The sequence below is a fragment of the Diabrotica undecimpunctata genome, chromosome 8 (genome assembly GCF_040954645.1).
Source record: "Diabrotica undecimpunctata isolate CICGRU chromosome 8, icDiaUnde3, whole genome shotgun sequence".
NCBI classification, from domain to species: domain Eukaryota; kingdom Metazoa; phylum Arthropoda; class Insecta; order Coleoptera; family Chrysomelidae; genus Diabrotica; species Diabrotica undecimpunctata.
In genome coordinates, this window is record NC_092810.1 from 33,462,588 (window position 1) to 33,483,635 (window position 21,048).

At 32.7% G+C, this 21,048-nt stretch overlaps 1 protein-coding gene across 6 annotated transcripts in view; it reads right to left on the reverse strand.

Annotated features, from left to right (window-relative positions):
* Nucleotides 1-21,048, reverse strand: part of LOC140448356 (uncharacterized) — a 173,521-nt gene that overhangs the window by 50,209 nt on the left and 102,264 nt on the right. For 3 of the 6 annotated variants that reach the window (XR_011951692.1, XR_011951694.1, XR_011951693.1), the window contains exon 2: nt 11,047-11,346. The exons of the other annotated variants lie outside the window; for them this stretch is intronic. The gene's annotated coding sequence lies outside the window, so the exon portion shown is untranslated. Of the gene's footprint in view, nt 1-11,046; nt 11,347-21,048 lie in introns of those variants that run through there. 6 annotated transcript variants of the gene reach the window in all.

The window sequence follows — 21,048 nt, forward strand, 5'->3', positions numbered from 1 at the left end:
AAATAATATTGTAGGAATATTCTGGCCTTTAGAATTTATATTTGTTTTGTTATTTTCAAAAAGGTCATAAGCCACATTTTTTTGTTTAATAAATTTTTTCTTAAAAAATGCAGTTTTCTTTTGTATTCTTTTTTAAAAAAATATATTTAATAATTTATTATGTATGTAAGGAATTAATTACTATTTAAATGGGAATAAGCCACAATTAAAGGTTAAAATACGTTTATTGACGTTTCAATTTCCACTTCGGAAATCGTTCTCAAAATACAAACATTAGTAATTTACTAATGTTTGTATTTTGAGAACGATTTCCGAAGTGGAAATTGAAACGTCAATAAACGTATTTTAACCTTTAATTGTGGCTTATTCCCATTTAAATAGTAATTAATTTAAAATGCCACAAGAAAATAGCTTCAGAACAATAGCAAGGAATTAAGGTAAACATTATAAACTATAAAAATGTGATTTCAGGATTTTGTCAAAAACTTTAAATGTGATTTACTCAAAACTGTTCAAATGAGGCTTAGGTCCCTTATTGCCCGGACCTCTTCAATTTTAATAAATAATTAAAAAGTTTACAGAGAAAATATTCATAAACAACGATTTTGTTGTTCATTTTGCTATAACTTTTTTGTTTACCATTAGATCTTAATTTAGAATGTCTCATTTTGTGTATCTTTTTTTTACTAAAAAGTTGTCTGTTAACTTCAAATCTCTAAATAGAGAAGTTTCTAAGTTATGAGCAAAATAATGAGTTTGGTATTTTGATTGTTTATTTAAAAATAGTTCCACTAAAAAATTGACGAATCGCTAGATGAGAGTCTTTTTGTATTATCCATACTACATATTTCAAAAAATTAATTTTTACTTAACTTAATTGATCTATATTTTATTTGAGGCTCATTTCCTAAATCTGTGTCGTTTTGTATCTTTGCAATTTTTCCTATACCAAACCCTCATTGTGTACCTTCTTTGTCCGTGTCATGTGTTTGTTGTTTGATGATTCTCTACGGAAAATTTGCGTTTTGACATTGATGGTTTCATTAAAAATCCATATACGGCGTGTAGCCTAACCTGTTAAATTTGATATGGAAGTTTTGCTTGTAAATACAACCCACGACAGAAGTTTGGCTATCAAATCATGTTTTCAAGTTTAATTTGATTTGCCATTTGATTTACAAACCCTTTGCAAATAGATTAACGCATTAATTATGGACATACACCCACTAACATCATACAATTAACATATATACCTAAACAAACCGATTGCGTCCCTGAAACAACATGTTTACCGATCATTAATACATGATAATAAACTTGTAATAATTATTTATTTATCAGTTGGTACGATTTGAAAACTGAGCACGAATATTTTACATTAAAATGTCGTTTTTGTTTAGCTGTGCATTTCCGGATCGTGTTTATGAGAAAGGATACTATGATATATTTTATCTATGCTATAAACTATATTTTATAGAGTTCGCCATAAAAATAAAACTTTATAGGAGTTTATTTTATAATCTGTTCAGGTTTCCTGAGGAATTAATAAACTTCTAAGGGAGAACTTAGTTGGTTCTGGAATATTTCCTTATCTCAGAAAATGCCATAATTTCAGTGCTCGGTTTACCGGATCAAATGATATGCAAAAATCTACACAATTTTTGTACATGGAATATCTCGTTTTTGCTACGTGTTTAAACGTATATTTCTTGGCATGTATTCCGGTCAGAATACACAAAAATTTATTTATTTGTATAGTAAAATTCCACTATTTGGAAGAGTAATTTCATCGTTTAAACGCCGAATGTCCTCAAATTTAAATGTACTCAGCGACCCCCGAAAACAACCCGTTTAATTTGCGTTTTCTCATCAGAAATCATAGGATGTATAATTAGTACATTTATTTGTGCTTTTCTGTAGCAGACGTAACCACAAAATGCCGTACGATTCTTGTTCACAAGTAGTAGTTATGGTCATACATACCTGAATTCTTCGACGCAGCGATTATTACCGACATAAAAATTCCAAAAAATGAGTTTTTTTAATAGTAAAAATTGAGCACAAAATTGCATTGAAATAAATTTTATTTACATGTTCAGTTTTGTTACATATTTAAGTTTATAAAATAAAAATTGATATGTTACATTTTATTCCCATTCCGTTTCAAAAACTTGGAACTTGAGAATTTGTAAAGCATTGTAGCGGTAATACCACCGCACCTGTCGAAGCAAGAAACGTTTATTTACATAGGCGGTGCTGGCGGGAGTGCTTCTGTTGCCTTTTGTGATTATATTTTTTGCGGTTGAAGTTTGTGGTGATTACTAGTGTTATTGGAGTTTGTCGTTTTACAGTAAATTTTTAATTATATTCTGTGATTATTAAAACATAATGGACGAACAACCGAGTTGTTCCAAGAGAAGACAGCAAAATGTCAGAAGAAAAGGTCAGAAAATGGCATCAAATATTATCTAATCGTTCGATATTTGTAGCAGTTTAACAAAAGTATCCATTATTTGTATTTATCATGTGCCTAAAAATACATCGGAAAATAAAAAGCAAGTAAAACGTAAAACTAGAGGTAGAAAAAACATTGTTTTGGATGACGAGAAAAGACATTTTATTTTCGGAGTAAAATTCTAACATTGAAAAAATTTCTCAAGGGCTCGTAAACAATTGCTTTTTACCCAAGATATCTCGTAGAGTATTTAGCAGAACTATGTAAAAACAGAAAAAGTGTGTTATTAAAAAATAAAAAAAGAAATTATTGTGTGGAAAAGAAAATATTTTAAAGAAATACGCACACTTCGCAGCATTGAACGGAAAACATATTATTTGGATGAAACCTGGACTAACGAAGGTCATACAGTTGGAAAAGATTGGCAAGATTTAAATGTCAAAGGTAAACGCGAAGCATTTATAGAAGGCTGCTTTACAGGATTAAAAGCTCCATCATGAAAAGGACGACGTTTAATCATTATCCATATAGGAAGTGATACAGGGTTCCTTGATGATGGTTTGCTTTAATATGAGTCAAGAAAAACAGAAGATTATCATGAAGAATGACTTCCGAAGTATTTGAGCGCTGGTTTAAGAGAATATTAACACAATTAGAACCTGGTCAGGTCACGTCAATAGACGTTTTAGCGTACCTTCCGCGACAGCCGGGTAGCATCAATAAGCTTTCGGCAAATTTATTTGTTTTTAATAGCTTTTTGTAACAATAAAACACTGAAAACTTTGTTTCCGAAACTTCCACAAAATTTATTATAAAATCTTATTACTACAGCTATTTCGCCAGAGTACCTTTCTCAAGTGATCTATTTTTGGTATGCATTTACACATTATAGTCTAACCAAATAGGTTGAGGAGGGAAGAACTGTTTGTCTCAAGTTGGTTAAAGAATATAAAGTGGTTTCGTTAAAGACTATAAAGTGTAAATGCATACCAAAAATAGATCACTTAAAAAAGGCACTCTGCCGAAACAGCTGTAGTGATAAGATTTTATAATAAATTTTGTGGAAGTTTTGAAAACAAAGTTTTCAGTGTTTTATTGTTACATAAAATGAATTTCCATCAAGTAACGGTCGAATCCATCAATTATAGCTTTTTGCTTATGGCATTCTGTATTTTTAGGGGAATGTAGGGAATAAGCCACAAAATATATTCAAATGTTTAATTTACTGACGTTTCGATCTCTATAAAGAGACCGTTTTCAAATATATAAATGATAGATATATTTATTTTTTACAGCTTTTTGTTTGTGAAATTCTGTATTTTTGGGGAGAATTTGGAAAATAAGCCACAATATATCTATTTACATGGTTAATTTACTGACGTTTCGATCTCTATTCCAGAGACCGTTTTTAAAGTTAGAAAAAAAAAAAAGAAAATAAATAATATAAGATTATATAAATATATAATAATAAACAAATAAAATAAATGTAACTATCGTGTATATTTTTGAAAACGGTCTTTGGAATAGAGATCGAAACGTCAGTAAAAACCTGTAAATAAATTTATATTGTGGCCTATTTCGAACAAATAATATTTAAAAAATATAATATAATTAAGGTTGAAATAACAGTGAGTGTACGTCACTGGATTTTCATACGTCTTTCCCCACTGCCTTCAAACGATGAAATCACTCTTCCAAATAGTGGAATTATAGTATAGTTAAATTAATTAATAGATAGAGGAAGGAGGGGTAATATTGCGCAGTTAAGCAGAAACATCCAAGAAATTTTCATTTTACACAATAAACAGTTGTTAGCAAATGGCTAAACGCTGCACAAATTTGTTTGGCTTAAATGTTATAAGAATTAAATGAAATAAAATACACTGAACTGCAAAAAAGTGGCAACCCTATAAATTTCCGAAAATAAAAATTCGTTGGAAGTTTTATGCACTGTTTTATATTGCGTCTCAATTTAAATATTTACGGGGATCAAATAGGCTTTTTTTGACGTTTCTGGTGTTGTTTTCTGTAGTTGCTGTTTATCTTCTAAGTTGCATTTAATTAAACAGTAATCTAGCTTTTCAAACGTGAATTTCGACTAAGTGAATAATAAGATATGGTGTTATCTACAGTAAATGTTGCTCGGATTATTGCATTAATATAAGACGGAAGAGTTTAGGTATCCGAAGTTTTAGGTATTCCGACAAATACAGTACGGAGAGCTTTCCATAGCTTTATAGAGATTGGTACATACTCACGTCGACCTGGTTCCGCTCATAGAAGAGGTACCTCGCAAAGAGATGATCGTTTTATTGTAATGGAACTTTTAAGGAATCGCCATTTTACTGCAATTGCTGCAAGAAACCGTCTGCAGGAGGTTCGAAATGTGAATATAAATTAGAGAACGGTTAGAAGACGCCTCAATGAAAGAAGACTAATGGCAAGAAAGCTGGCTATTGTTCCCGAATTACAACCCAGACACTGAAGAAATCGATTAATTTTTACTCGACAACATCAACACTGGGATATACAGGATTGGAGCCGAATTCTCTTTACAAAGAGGGTTTGCAGACGCAGTATGTCTCAAAGAAGAAAGTTTGGTGGTGGTGATGTCATGGTTTGGGCTGGAATCTAATTTAAAGCTCAAACTGAACTTATTTTCATCAATTGCCCCCTAAATGCTCACCGTTACATAGAGGATGTGGAAGTTCCATCTGATCCTTTTATTGGAGGCAATTTCGACTTTATGCATGATAAGACTCGGCCGTATACTGCAAGAATCATGACAAATTACTTGAGGGCAGTAGGAATTAATACTCTAGAATAGCCAGCTTGCAGTCCTGATCTAAATATCATCGAACATCTGTGGAATAAAATTCATCGTTGAATTAGAAGTCAATCAGGCCAGCCAGAAAGTCTTGCATAACTTCAAGACATGCTTCGTAAAGAATATAAACGTATTCCTTAAGTTTTTATTCAAAATTTGTTACTTTCCCTTCCAAGTCGTATGCCAACGGTTATTGCTGTTTTAGGGCATAATAATAAACAAAATAAATATTGATTTTGTTCAAGTTAACTCGTAATTTTTATTGTTTGTGATTCGTTTCGATGTTACACTATTTTCTTTTGTAGCCTTCAAATTAAATAAATTATGCTAAGGAATCAAGCAGCAATGACCATTTTTTGTTTTAAAAATGAAAGATGTTATGTATACAATATGAAACAATTTATAAAATTTCCAATGAATTTTTATTTTCAGAAATTTATAGGGGGGCCACTTTTTTTGCCGATCAGTGTATATATTACTAAAGTATTGAACAAATACGCAATACGTGCTTTTCGCGATATTGTCCCACCCGGTGGAGTAATATCGCTTAGCTAGTGGGCAACATTGTGCATGTTATTTGAGCTGGAAAAGTAAGAAAAAATAAAAATAATCGAATACATGTTTAATAAACTTCGCTTTCATACTTCTGATTACGTAATACATTTCTTTGCACCTATCGCATTAAAACCCTTTAGCTGACTACCAACAAGCTGCATGTGCCGATACTCCCGCACTTAATCCAGCAATATTAAAGTTCCTTGTGTTTTTCAAATTCATCGCCTACGACGCATACTTCATGGGAATCGCTACGAAGATCCGAATCGGTACTATTTGACAAATCCATCTCTATGAATAATTCAGAATCATCTTCATCTTTAATACTAAATCTTTTTTCGACTGTTTTTTTGTTCTTTAATAAAAGTCTTTTCTTCTTACTAGTTGTATTATTCTTAGCAATATTAATTTTTCGTTTAAATTTTTTTACTTTTATATCATCATTTTGCTCTCTCCTCGCTTGCTTCTCAGTGTTCTCATCTTGCTTAGCTTTTTTGTCTAAAAGAATATCCTTAACCGGCATAGCAGGATAAATTTCTGATGTTTCTTTGTTGTTTCAGTAGACTATTTAAATACACTGACCCGCAAAAGTAACTGGACACTAAATTTATTTAAAGTAAAATAAAAAGTATTAGAAAAACTTTAATTCCAATGAATTTTTTTTTATTGTATGTTTAATAACAAAACGTAACATAAAAAACAAATTTCAAAATATGGATTAATGTAACAACAAATAAAAATTTAAAATTTTTTTTATACCGTAGTAAGATATTTTTAAAATCAAAATTATGAAATGTTTAAAAAAATGCATACTTAAGTCGACTATATCGTCCTTGAGCTCGAATAACAGCTCTAATCCTTTCTGGTATAGACCGGATTAAATCAGCAATTTTGTTTTGCAATATTTGTTCTCACTCGTTTAGTAGCGCCTGTTCTAACGCTACCACAGTTTCAAAACCCTCATAATTTTGCCTAACTAACCTTTCCTAGGAGACTTCTAGGAGGCCTAGCTAGTAACTAAATACCAACACCTGTAAAGTATTGCATTGTTTTCCTGTTTTCCTATGTTCGCCCGAGCACATATACTCGTTATGCTGCATTAGCTGTAAATTTTTACCTATAAAATGCATATAAGGTAACACATTTTTTTCCATACATTCCCTAATCTGCATTAAAGCCGCCTGCCATTAATATAACAAGATCTGTAAGTGCTTCCGAAGAAATACCTCCCCATAATATTATACCTCCACCGCCAAACTGCAGTCCATGAGTTTAAAAACCCTATAGGTTTTCCACACTCTCTGGTGGTCAACAGGTGAATATCTCATAAAACGAGATTCGTCTAAAGTCTAAACAAAACTTTTCTCCAATCTTTCATATCCCAATCTCCATAAGCATCACAGAATTCCAAGCTTGTTCTTCGATTAGCTGCGTTCAATAAAGGGCCTGTAACAGGTACATAAGATGACAAATTTTGTTCGTTAAATCTTCGACGTACGATGTTAAGTGAAACTATGGTACCATGAATATCTACCACTCTACCAATCAAAGCTGTAGCAGTAACTGTCCGCACTCGAAGTACTTCTAAGTCTAAGAAACCGATCTTCCATGGCGTTTGTTGACCTTGGTCTTCCATGTACAGGTCTTCTTAACTTAGAACCAAGACAATTATATCTTCAATCATTATGAAAAGCAAGAGCATTATTCTTTGTTACTAAAAACACTTATTTTAGATCATTGATGAAAATATCCAAATGGCAATTGTAGCTTTGGAAACTGCTGCAGAAAAGATTTCTGTGGATAAGCGGTCAAACCATCTCCTCAGATCTTTCAGTCACGAGTTCTGGCGTCTTCCAACTGATCTTTTGCCCTACACTTTATCTTCCAATATGATTTGAAGTAATTCATGTCTTTCACCTCTTAACACATGATCCAAGTATTGTATTTCTCTCTCTTTGATTACGCTGAGAAATTATTTTTGTTTACTCATGAGTCGAAGTACCTCACCATTGGTAACTTTTTGTATCAATGGAATTCTCAGCATCCGTCTGTAGATATACATTTCAAAGGCATCTATTTTTTTCTGTTTCAGAGTCCATTGTCCAAATTTCACAGCTATACAGCTAAACAAAGAAAACCTAACATCTGATCATTCGAATTCTGAGCTCTAGATTAAGGTCTGATCTTGTAAAAAGTGTTTTCATGTTCATGAGTGTTTTCCTCACTTGTTCGATTCTTGATAGGATTTCTTTTTTTGAGTTATACTGGCTGTTGATATTTGCTCCCAAATATTTTATGAAAGTTACCTGTTCTATTATTTGTCCTTTAGCATACAAATGTACATTTGTTCGTATCTTGGAAAACACTAAAATTTTAGTTTTGAAAACATTTAGATGTAAACCGAACATTCCCCTATGACAAACTACCGCATTTATTATATTTTGTAGTTCTTGTGCATTGCTTACCATTAGGACGGTATCACCAGCGTACTTAATGTTGTCTATGTTGGTTCCGTTAATCTTTTTTCCACCTTAAACCTCGTCTAATGCCTTTCTGAATATAGATTTCGAATACAGAATAAATAATAGCGGTTATAAGACGCAACCTTGTCGCACTCCTCGTTGGATTCGTATATCTTCGGATGTTGTGTACCCTTTTCAATTGTTGTCCTTTAATGCCAATATATATCTGAGATAAATCGCAAGTCTTGTTCGTCAATTGCAGTTGTTCTCAGAATTTCGACCATCTTTTGATGGTTAACGCAGTCAAATGCTTTTCGATAATTAATAAAACATGCATATACATCCATATTCATGCCTTTGCAAAAGAGCTTCTCGTGTTTCCAATCCGTTTCAAAATCCGAATTGAGTGTCACTCATCTGGAACTCACACTTCTTGTAAATTTGTGTATGAATGATTCTGAGAAAAGTTTTAATGACATGAGTCATTATGCTTAATATTCGATAGTCATCGTAGTGTGAGGGATTGGATTTTTTTGGTAATGTTACGAATATTGATTTTAGCCAGTCTGATGGTATTTTACCTGTGTCATATATATCTTATTGAATAATGCTGTTAATAAGTTGAGGCTTTTACTTTCGTTGTCTGCAATTATTTTAAGTATTTAGACATTGATATTGTCTGGACCGGTGACTTTTCCGTTCTTCTGAGCTTTAACTGCATAAAGAACTTCTTCTTTTGTTAATTTTGGACCTTTTTCATTTATTCGATCATCCGTGAACGGTGGAGAACAAGGTCTATCATCGTCAAAAAGTGTCTGAATGTATTCTTTCTATCTCTCCAGTTTGTCTTCTGTACCTATAATTATCTCGTTATCATTATTTCTGGTCTCTTTCTCTGCCTACCTGTCATTTCTTTCCTTTTTTATGGACATTAAAGGTGTTGTATCTTTCCTGAAGTTGTTAAATTTCTAGACATTTGGTTGACATCCAGTTTTCTTTGGCTTCTCTGCACTTTTTCTAATGATTTTATTGTCTCGTTTGCGTTCTATTTGGTTTGTTTTATGTTTTCGTTTTACGTCCATATGAGGTCCATGATCTCTTGTGTTATCCATTCGTGTTTTCTGTTAATTTTCGTGAACCCGATGTCGTCTTCTTGTATCTTTTTTATTTTTGTTTTTAAAGCGGTCCATGTTACTTTAACGTCTATCTATATCAAGTTCTTTAGCATTTCAATTTCTTTCTTAACCTTGATACTAATTTCATTTTTGTTTTCAGGGTTCTTTAGTTGTGAAATGTCTATTTTTCTTGACATTTTTTCTCTTTTAATATTAAGAAACCTTTTTAGTCTAAAATCCACTATAACTGGATTGTGATCGCTAGAAATGTCATCTCCAGGATATGTTTTAGTAGATATAATGTACTTCTTGAAGTTGTTATCGAGCAAAATAAAGTCAATTTGAATTCAAACAATTTTATCTTTTCTGTCTGCAGGTGATTTCCAAGTGTATAGCCTTCTGGGATGTTCTCTGAAGAAGGTGTTGGCTACTGACAGGTTGTTCTCTACGCAGAATTGTACCAGTCTATCTCCCCTATTGTTTCTGGTACAGAGACCATATGCTCCTATGTGGTCTCCTTCAGCAATACCAATTTTGGCGTTAAAGTAACACTTAATCATCGTTTTCTCGCCTTTTTGTCAGTCGCATTATTTCATCTATATTGTTATAAGAGTTTTCAATTTCTTCCTCTGATTCACTTGTCACTTGTTGGAGAATAGATCTGAATAATATTTAGGTTTCTATGGGTTGTTCTTAATTTCATCATTACCACTCTATTATTTAGAGAAACGAAGTCTATGACTGATTGCGCAATATTGTCTGATACTAATATAGCCGTTCCATATGTTCTGGGTCGGTTCCTCCTGACCTATAGATATATCCATCTTTTGTTTTTTGTTTTCCTTAACCAGGCCATCTTACTTCACTCATCCCTAAGATGTCTATTTTTATTCTTATCATCTCGGCTTCAGTGTTTGCAAGTTTCCCAGACCTGAATAAGCTACGTACGTTCCAGGTACGTTATTTCCGTCTGCCATTTAGATTTGTGGGAAATATAATATTTGATAAAAATATGGTCACATATAAATTAAGTATTTTAGGTATTTAATAAATTCGTGTTTGTTTAAATTTGAAAGTTTTAATAAATATAATTTTTTATTGTGACGTATGATTTTATGTATATCATACTAGTTTAGGGATGATATATTTTATTAAATACAGAATTTTCTTTCAGCTTGTGAGTAAATATGTCAATTTTTGTTCATAATTCGTTGATATGTTTTCTAATGTCTTTGAGATAAATGTAAATATAGTTTTTAGTTTATTTTGAGTCCATTCATGAGTTTCAGGTTAAATCTCATTGGCGCAAATTTTGCTTTGCAGTTTAGCTGATTCAGTGTTTCTTGTCTTTCTGTTTTCAAAATGTTATATAATTATTATCTATTGTTTATCTATCTGTCTTTGATCTGCACTTCTCTGTCATCTATATCATTACAATGAAGCCCCTGATTTGAGCAACGTTGTCTCGGTTAAGTCTTGATGAACGATTAACTTTTTATTCATTTACTTTTGTCAGCTTTTTCGATACAACATAGTTATTTAAACGCCTTCTAACCATATCTGTCTTGTTCTTCCTCTCCCCCCCCCCTTAACTGATACTCATTTTATAATTAAGGAAAATAAGAAAATCAATCATAAGTCAGCGTTAAGTTTATTTACAAAATAAAAATAAATTAAAAATAATAATAAATAATAGATCCAGTCTTTATAACACAAACGTCGAAAGGATTAAAAATCCCGTAGTCCCGTTACGTCAGCACACAGTAATACATTTTGTATTTCCTAATATCCAAGTTGGTATTTTGCAGAATGTGACTCACGATCATAATAAAAATAACGACAGCGAAGCAGACATTTAGTCCCACGTCGATCAGGTTATCTCTGAAGAATCTTGCGGTTTTTTGACAACTTATCAACTTTCCGTCCATGGTCCTGAAACAAAAATAGAAAATAATGATAATGATAGTGTTGTAAACGAGCAAGGAAGGGTCAAGACGATCGTAGGGTCGCTTGACCCAAAAAAATCGGGCGGGAAGTTTGTATTACGGTAGGCAGGAGCGTAACTCCAAAATATTTCATGTCTATTTACGAAAATAAAAGTAGTTTGGTTTGATGTCGTCTCCGGTGTAATTAATAAACGTATGAAAAACTGATTGCAACTTGGTGCAAGTTTCCATGTTTATTAATCTGTCCAACTATTGCGCAATATGGTGTTATATTGCGTAGTTGGCCGGTACGCTCTTATTGTGGCATTATCTTGAAGAGACAATGCCATTATGGTTTTATTAGGTGGTGGAAATAAAACACATTCTTTCTAAGAAGAAAAAAACTCAGCTTCAGAGTCTTAGAAAGAAACAGAGCCCTTCGAGCAAAGTGCTCTAGGGAGCTACCCTACACGGGTAAAACCATGTGTTGACACAGACTTCACTACTGACTTGAGATCCGAAAATGTCCCATATTTAAAGATAAATTAACTTTTATATGAAACTTTTTCATTTCTCAACCAATTAAATTTAATTATATGTTCCAGAAGGAAGGGCGATGAACATCGAAGTGCGTGATTGGTGGCACTTGATGACATCCCCCCTGCTTTGAAGACTCTGAGGCTGATAAAAAAAGATGATTTTATTAAAAAACTTAAGAAAACAATTTTTTTTACAAATCACATATAGAAAAGAAAAAAAATGCATAAAATATATCAAATATAACATGAAATATATCAAAATGAATATGTCTATATTGTCAAATTACTTACAAGTCCTCTAACACACACTACACTCGCGTACACTCGCGTAGCGCGCACTTACACTGCACAAAAGCACTCACAGGCGGTGGTCGGTGTTGTTGACATCATCTGCAGGTCCATCCTCGACGACGTGCTCCTCTACGGCGGCTTCGTCCTCTCTAGCTGTACATTTCCCATCTGCATGTCGCCGGTGTGTCGTAGGCGAGTTTGCCTGAGCCTCCGTGGTGCTCTGGACCACATAATGGTAGGGCAGGCAGTGACTGGCTACTGCGGAGACATCCATTTCATCAGGTACTTAGCATCAAGTAGGCTGGCTCGTCGGAGATATGGCACATCGACGGTTTCAGGGCTGCAGAAGGTGGATATCGGCATGTTAGTTTGGTGTACTAACATCCGATGCTTCTCCCCGCTGTTTTCTTGAGTGGTTTTGATGCAGGCATCGTGTTGGAACCGTTTGCGATTTTCGATCGCGGAGCATGAGAACTCTAACATCTCGGAGTCGTGGTAGAGTTCGTTGAAGGTTGGGCGCCATGTCGTCTCCGGTGTAATTAATAAACGTATGAAAAACTGATTGCAACATGGTGCAAGTTTCCATGTTTATTAATCTGTCCAACTATTGCGCAATATGGTGTTATATTGCGTAGTTGGCCGGTACGCTCTTATTGTGGCATTATCTTGAAGAGACAATGCCATTATGGTTTTATTAGGTGGTGGAAATAAAACACATTCTTTCTAAGAAGAAAAAAACTCAGCTTCAGAGTCTTAGAAAGAAACAGAGCCCTTCGAGCAAAGTGCTCTAGGGAGCTACCCTACACGGGTAAAACCATGTGTTGACACAGACTTCACTACTCACTTGAGATCCGAAAATGTCCCATATTCAAAGATAAATTAACTTTTATATGAAACTTTTTCATTTCTCAACCAATCAAATTTAATTATATGTTCCAGAAGGAAGGGCGATGCACATCGAGATGCGTGATTGGTGGCATCTGATGACATTGATCAGGGATATTCAATTTTACATGCAAAAATTTTTTAGATGATAAAAATCATTATCTTAATCCAACCCTAAGTAATAAATTCCTACCTAATTTTAACCCCACTCCTTTACATACAGACAGTTTTGAAATAGCAATCAAAAATAGCTCTCTCTCTCTCTCTCGATTGTTGACTCGCGTAAACAACATACCTCTCTAAGTTTGCTTTTTATAGACAAGAGACGCCTTTTTTGCTCTCTCTTAGCTATGTGTGTGTCAATAAATTAATATGTGTGCTACTAACGCCACCTCTTAACTTACTAACAAAGCCTACGTTGTTTACTTCTGACATACCTGTCAAATTCCGACCAAATAATAAATTAATTACATTTATATAAACTAAATAATATGTTTAAAAATAATAATTGTATTTATATGAAATTATTTTAACCCTTTAAGGCCCGATTTTTTTAATTTAAAAAAAAAACAGGATTTTTGTGAAGTTTATTTATTTTAGTATATTTTTAAAACAAATTCAAAATAAACAATGCTAATCCTGAAGTATATCCTGCAGGATGTGGTGTTCTCAAGATAACAGCAGGAACATACCGCAACAAAAAATTTAATGAGAAATTAAAACCAGGTAGCACTTCTTCCTTCCTATCGTTTTGCATGAAACGTTGCTACACAATTTGTGTCGCGTTTAAGACAACGTTTAACATTACAAGATGAACATTTCCACTGTGTTCTGCTAACATTTGCTGTCGTGCTGTAGTTGGCACATCTAAAAGAAGTACTTCTTTGGGGCATGTGAGAAGACTTTGAATGGCGCAGATCCAAGGGAATATGCCTTTTTAATTTACTCACTGGTACTTCTGCTGATGGTCTTCTCCTTTAATCTGAATCTCGTCGATTCATTTTTTTGTCAGTTTTAAACTCTGGTAAATCCTTTCTTTTTTTTTGAACGGCTCCACTTGCGTAAATTCCGTCTGACAATAAAGATCTCTGAAGATCAATACAGTTGAAATAGTTGTCAAGGAACACTCGGTGGTGTTTATTTACTAAGACCCTTGTTAGATCCTGTACGACTCAAAGTTTTTTTCGGTGGAATTTCCTACTTTACCGGTATATATCTGGAACTCGCACATGAATCCGCTTGAATCTGCTCTAACGCATAATTTGTAACCACATTTTATAGGTTTATTGGGCATGTACTGTCGGACACTGCTTCGACCTTTGAATCGTATCATCGACTCATCAATTGCTTGAAACTCATGTGGATTCAGTGCTGCAAGAAATGTTTCCGTGAGTTTGGCCAGTAGAGGTCGCACTTTGTAAAGTTTGTCAAATCCGGGATCAGTTTTTTTTGGCTGCACTGTATTATCAACCAGATGTAAATTGCCTAGTAACCAAGCGAATCTGTTACGTGGCATACCCGAATTGATGAAAGGGTCTCGTAATTCATCACGTGACGACCAATAATCTCTGTAACTGTGCATTTCCTTTATACCCATTAATAAATTTACTCCAAGAAATGTTTTAACTTCGTCTTCTGCGGTAGGTGTAAATCCAATTCCTACTCCGTGCTTTTTAACGTAATATAGATTGGTTTGAAATACAATTAGATAAATTAGATCCTCAGGAAACGGTTAAAAAATACATCTGCGTTTGGGCCTGTAGTTTCAATAAATTGATTTGTTTATGTTAAATAATTTTCATTTTGGGTCCAAAATATAGAGTTATCTCGCTTTGCTAGCCATACTGCTAGCGGTACATCGTCTTCACTATCTGATTCCGATTCTTGATTAATTGGAGTATTAGTTGTTTCATCTTGATTGTTAATTTGGTCTTCAAACACGATGTCCATATTTCCAATATTAAAGACATCCTCATTATCTGGTCGCCGAAATTCATTATCATCCAATTCATCTCCCAAGACGCTTTCAGCCGCAGTCAATGTGATTCAATCAAATCGGTTCAAAACTGGTTAGACACTTAGAATATAATATAGGCAACCAATTTTACACACTGGTATGACTGTAAAACCAATGGGAAGTTTAAAAGAAATGTTTGTAAAGGTGGTCATCTCAGCATACCGACAGTCAAAGGGTTTATTTTTGACGTTTTAATTTCCACTTCGAAAATCGTTCTCAAAATACAAAACCTGGTATTTGAATCTGTTAGTGACAGATTATATTCTTTTAATTTTTTGCTCATATAGTTTTTAATCTAAACCTACTTAAACTAAATATAGGATGACTATTATAGAAACGAATTGATCGCGAGTAGTATTTTGTGACAATACCCGTGACGACACCATCTTGTGGCGCTAGTTCCGTGACGCTCGCCTCAGCATTTTACTGTAAAGAAAAAGTATTACAACGCCAGTATAGAAGCTTCGCTTTAAAAATGAAAATAGGTGGATAAGGTTATTTATATAGACCACGCATCTTAAAGAAACCATCTCTAGCTTGAGAAATTCTTGCTTTATTTCTTGCGTCAAGCTGTAGCATTTGAAATTTATTGGAATCCCCTCGTATATGTGTTAATTGAAATCCCCTTATATATGCATCAAAATAACGAAGAATTTTTTCAATGTTTCTTAGTTCGTATCCTTCAGTTTAAAACCCATATAATCTTTCGTTCTTTCTTTAGGTCGCCGCCGCCGATAATGAATTATTTTATTGTTTATTTATGTCACAGGCGCAAATTCTTCGATATTTCTTTGTTCAAACCGCCCGATATTGCGTTTTCAAATTAATCTACGTCTTAATTTCCGTTGTGTTTTGTTTATACCCAAAGTGGTTTGTTTATTCTAACTGATGCGAGCAATTTTTTTTAGATGATTTCGTCACTCTCAGTGGAGCCGCTGTTAGAGGCAGTGGTTTCGGTGTTAGTCCGAATTTTTCTTTTAATTCGTAATGTTTTTTTTGTTTTTTTTTCGCCTTTTGTCATGCGAAAATGTGCAGTATAGTAGCAGTGTTGAGTTTTAAGTGCAGTTGATGAGGTTGACAGAGGTAACGGAAGAATGAAGACGTTTTAGAGGTCGGCCAAAAAGAAAAGCGACAAATATGTTAGAGAAGTGGTATTTTACTCAAGTAATGTGTTTATAAAGATATCAACATTTCCATTGTCCAGTTTTTAAGAAGCGTTTACATGGTGTGTCCAATGTGTCAGTTTCCACCTCAAACCTCAATGTCCTAAGCAGCCGTTTAGGGATATTTTTTTCACAGTTTGAAGATGTAGTTTTTTGTTCCAGTTATTGAAAGTTATACATTGAAACTCAGGTAACTTTTTTTTGTGATCAGATTTTAAAAGTAAAGCAGACATTTTTTAAATAAACGTAATAATTGCTTTCATACAAAAAAAATTGTAATGTTTAAAGTAGTAAATTTTATGGTTTGACTTTTAGCTGTCATTTTATTTGTTCAGTTTTGTTTTAAATTTAATGTTAACATATGACAGCTAGCTTTATTATTTTTGATATTGATTTGTTTTGTTTTTTAAAGAAGGTTAACCACTATGCATAGTTTCACTTAAAAAGATATTTTTTGATTTGTAATAATTAATTTCTGCTACAAATTGTCGCCCATTAACAATTGTAAGTTTTGTAGTATCTCCAACTCCTGGAGATTGTAAACAGATGACAAATGTAAGTCTTTTTTGTATTTTTGTATTTTGCAGCTATTGTCATTAATATTTTGTATTGTCTTTTTTTGAGCATTCTTGTGTTCTCTATATTTTGTAACTGTTTGTGGTGACACAAAAATAAATGTTAAATTTTATTTTTCAACATTTTGTTTATTTTTTTTTAACTAACCCTTTTTGAGTTTAATTTGAAAAAGATTTTGAATGTTTTGCATTTCTGATAATTATATCTCCAGTTACAACTAGCTGGTTGTAATAGGTATAATTAGGCACCTCAAGTGGTGCCCTATATTAAATTTCTTGAGGTGTTTTCGGTTTATTTTCATTCTGTTTGTCCCAAGAGATTTATGACCCTTTATTTCTTTTTTCTGGTAGTTACGCCAATCCAAACCCCCTTGTCTTTTACTTATCCACGACCCCAGCTCTCCTACCAAAGCCTGAGTGCCCGTTCGCACAAGTAGCGTTTATTTTGCTTACCCTATCTTCGCCCCAAAAATTTCTATCCCCCATCTTCTACCCCTAATAGTAATACCCCTATGGTAGGCAAAATATTATCGTTACAAAGCTTGTAGCTCATCCAGAAGTCAAGGTATTTATAATAGTTTATATGATCTAATATCTTACTATTTATCATGTAAAAAGACCTTTTGCCTCTTCTGGATTATCATTATCTTGGTTTTTTATCGTGTATCTTCATTCTGAAATATTGACAAGCATCATTAAGTTATTCTTTGAAACTCAGTTTCAGAATTAAATATTATCAACTGATCCAATTCCTATATATATTAGAAACCGTATAAACCCTTCTACCTTATTATTATACTTCAAAATTTATATATCTCAAAGAAATAAAAAAGATCAAAAAGTTTTTTCAAAAAGTAATAACACAACAAAAAACAAGCAGTTTTCCAGCTTTATATTAATAGAATTATTTTCGACTGTCGAAATGAAGCGAACGTTAAGATAAAATCGATTTGAGATGTTTTAGATTCGTCCTTTGATCTTTTGGGAATACACAAAGAGTCGTAATTAATATTACTTCTTCTTTACGTCGAATTTATACAAAACGATTGAATTACCGTGAAGGAAAAAAGATGAGGGATGTATTGTGTTGAAATTTACAATTAAAGTAAGGTTTACGCGGTTTAGGTTTAGGAACCATAATTATATCAGCCAGTAGCAAATATATTGTTGGGAATAATCACAAACCTTGATTTACGTCCTTTATTTAACATTTTAGCGTCAAACTACACTTCATATTGTATTATAGTGTATTTTTATGTATGAGAGAGTAATAAAACAATAAATTATGTATGCAAATCCCTAAACTGTTGATACGGGTGACTCAATGAAAAACAGATATTTGTCAACAAGTTTACAGAAGTATATAGGAAAACAATTTTAAATTGAGTATGACCACCAGGTATAAAGGTTGGAGCAGGATAGAATACAATAGTTGTGAGGGTTACTAATCCCTAAATAAGGTTGCCAGTGTCGGAGTGATGGAGGTTAACAGGTACTAATGAATTTGCAAGAAATATTGCATAATAAATATGTTTATTTTATTGGTTATATATAACCAATAAAAGTTTAATAAGTACCTACCTATTTGCAAAATAAAGTTTAATTCTTTGCCTATTTGCAAAATAAAGATTAATTCTTTAGATAAAATGAAACGTTTTATTTTATCTGAAATGAGTGCATTCCACGAAGTAAGGGTTTCAACAATCAAACATTTAATTCTTTAATTCCAGGAATCTACGACAGTAATTGACTAGATAATTACCTTCTAAACTTATTCCACAGAAAATGTGATAGTGGGTTTTTCCATTTTGTATATAGGAAGGTCCAAGTGGCGTATTCAAAATTCTTAACAGTTCACTAAAAGTAGGTACTTCAGTTGCAAGGTGCAGTTTATTGTGTATACTAGTGTTATGGAAAATTTGGAAGTGCCGTGTAAACGCCGAAAAATTGGTCCTCTAACAGTTAATGAAAAAACATTATTATTTAATTGTTTTAAATCATTTACAGACAAACGTTTATGTGAAAGTGTTGATGAGACCGTTGAGTTAGTTAGCAGTACATTTGGTGTTGGGAAATCTACGATTTACAGAGTTATTAAAGAAGAGAAATGTGGTAGTTTTCAAATGCCACGTAATGCTCCAGGGAAACCAAAATTTCAAATAGAATATCATTTTAAAGATGGACTTCGACGGAAAGTGCATGAATTCTTCTTTAGACAAGAATTTCCAACATTGGATAAAGTTCTTGTCTCAGTTCGAGATGATAAGGATTACCCAGAAATGAATCGAAGTACGTTATGGAAACTTTTAAAAGAAATAGGCTTCCGCTGGAAAAAGAATCCCAGAAAGTCTATTTTATTAGAAAGAAGCGATATTGTCATATGGAGAAGATATTTTCTAAGAACCATAAAGGAAATGAGAAACCAAAAAAGAAAAATATTTTATCTTGATGAAACATGGATCAACGAGGGTCATACACAAAATAAATTTTGGCAGGATGAAACTGTTACAAGTCAAAGGCACGCTTTTGTAAATAACTTATCTACTGGTTTAAACCCACCATCAGGAAAGGGACGCAGGCTGATAATAGTACACATTGGCAGTTCAGACGGTTTTGTTGAAGGTGGTTTATTAACTTTTGAATCAACTCGTACCGGTGACTACCATGAAGACATGAACGCTGATGTCTTTCAAGAATGGTTCGAACAAATGATAGATCTTCTTCCTAAGAACTGTGTAATAGTAATGGATAATGCAAGTTATCACTCCAGACTTATAGAAGGACTGCCCACAACCAAGTGGTTAAAAAAAGACTTGCAGAATTGGCTGAGTTCAAAAAATATTACGTACCATCCCGGATCTATAAGAAAGGAACTTTATTCGTTGTGTGCCCTTCATAAAGAAAAATTTAAAAAATACGAAATTGATGAAATTGCCAAAAATCGTGGAATGACAGTACTTAGATCCCCACCATATCATTGTGAATTAAACCCGATTGAACTGGTATGGGCACAGATAAAGAGTGAAGTTTCAAGAAAAAATACCACTTTTAAAATTCATGATGTTAAACAGTTGTTTTTGGAGGCCGTAAATAATGTAAAACCTGAAAACTGGGAAAAGGCAGTAAATCACACTATTAAAGAAGAGGAAAAAATGTGGAAGCTGGACAATATTACTGATAAAATGATGGAGCCCGTTATTATAAATCTTGGTTCTGAAAGTTCATCTTCTGAATCTGATTTGGATTTGTAACAAGTAGCTGTAAGTTTTATATTAATATTTTTATTCATCTATTTAACATACCTTAGACGGTTTTAAAAACTCTTTTTCTCTTTTGTAATTTTTAAAAATTAAAAAAAAATGTGAATTTTTTAAAACCCTTTTTAATGTAGGCCAGTCAGTTCTAATATAGTGTGTGATAACAGAGGTCACTTTTGTTTACATACACATAACACTTTATAACACTGAAATAATTCATTTATTTTTTACAATTATTCAAAGTAATTTTTCAATTAATCTTGAGCACGCCCATGGAGTGGTCGGAGCTACCAGTTAAAATTATGCTAATTACTCTCTCGTTCATAAAAATAAACTATAAGAGAAGAAGGGAGACTTATATCCAAGACACTTACAAGTAAGTAATTAATATTTTTTTAGAAATTTTTTCTTTCATTTTCAAATTATTCCAGGTAGTTATTTGCAGGTTATTTGCAGTTATTTGCATATTTCCAGGTAATTATTTGTTTGTCATTAAAATTATTTGCATTATTATCTGCAATTCTATACAAAAGAGCAACTATTTGAAATGATTTTACAAATAATGAAAAAATATATAACGTGTATTTTAATTTATTTATTTGTTTTGAAATGTATTTTAATATATTCAATATTTGTAAGCGAAATCGGGAAACAAAATTTATGTTGGCTTAAAGTTATTAAATCTGTCGATTCAGGATTATATTGCAGAAGTTTTTTTTAATTAAAATTATCAATTTCGGTTCATCTATTTTTAATATCATTTATTTGAATTTCCTTTACCTTCAACAATTCTACTTGAATCCGATTATTTAAATATTTTTTTAATTAAGTATATTATTTTTTTCTTTATTATTTATATTAATAAAGTGTTATGTATTTTGGTACCAATGCTTATTTAAGATATTCCTTGAGTTGGTAACCTGTCATGTAGGAGGTATAGCGTTTAAGGTTAGTTGTAAGTTTCACTTTAATAATTATCAAA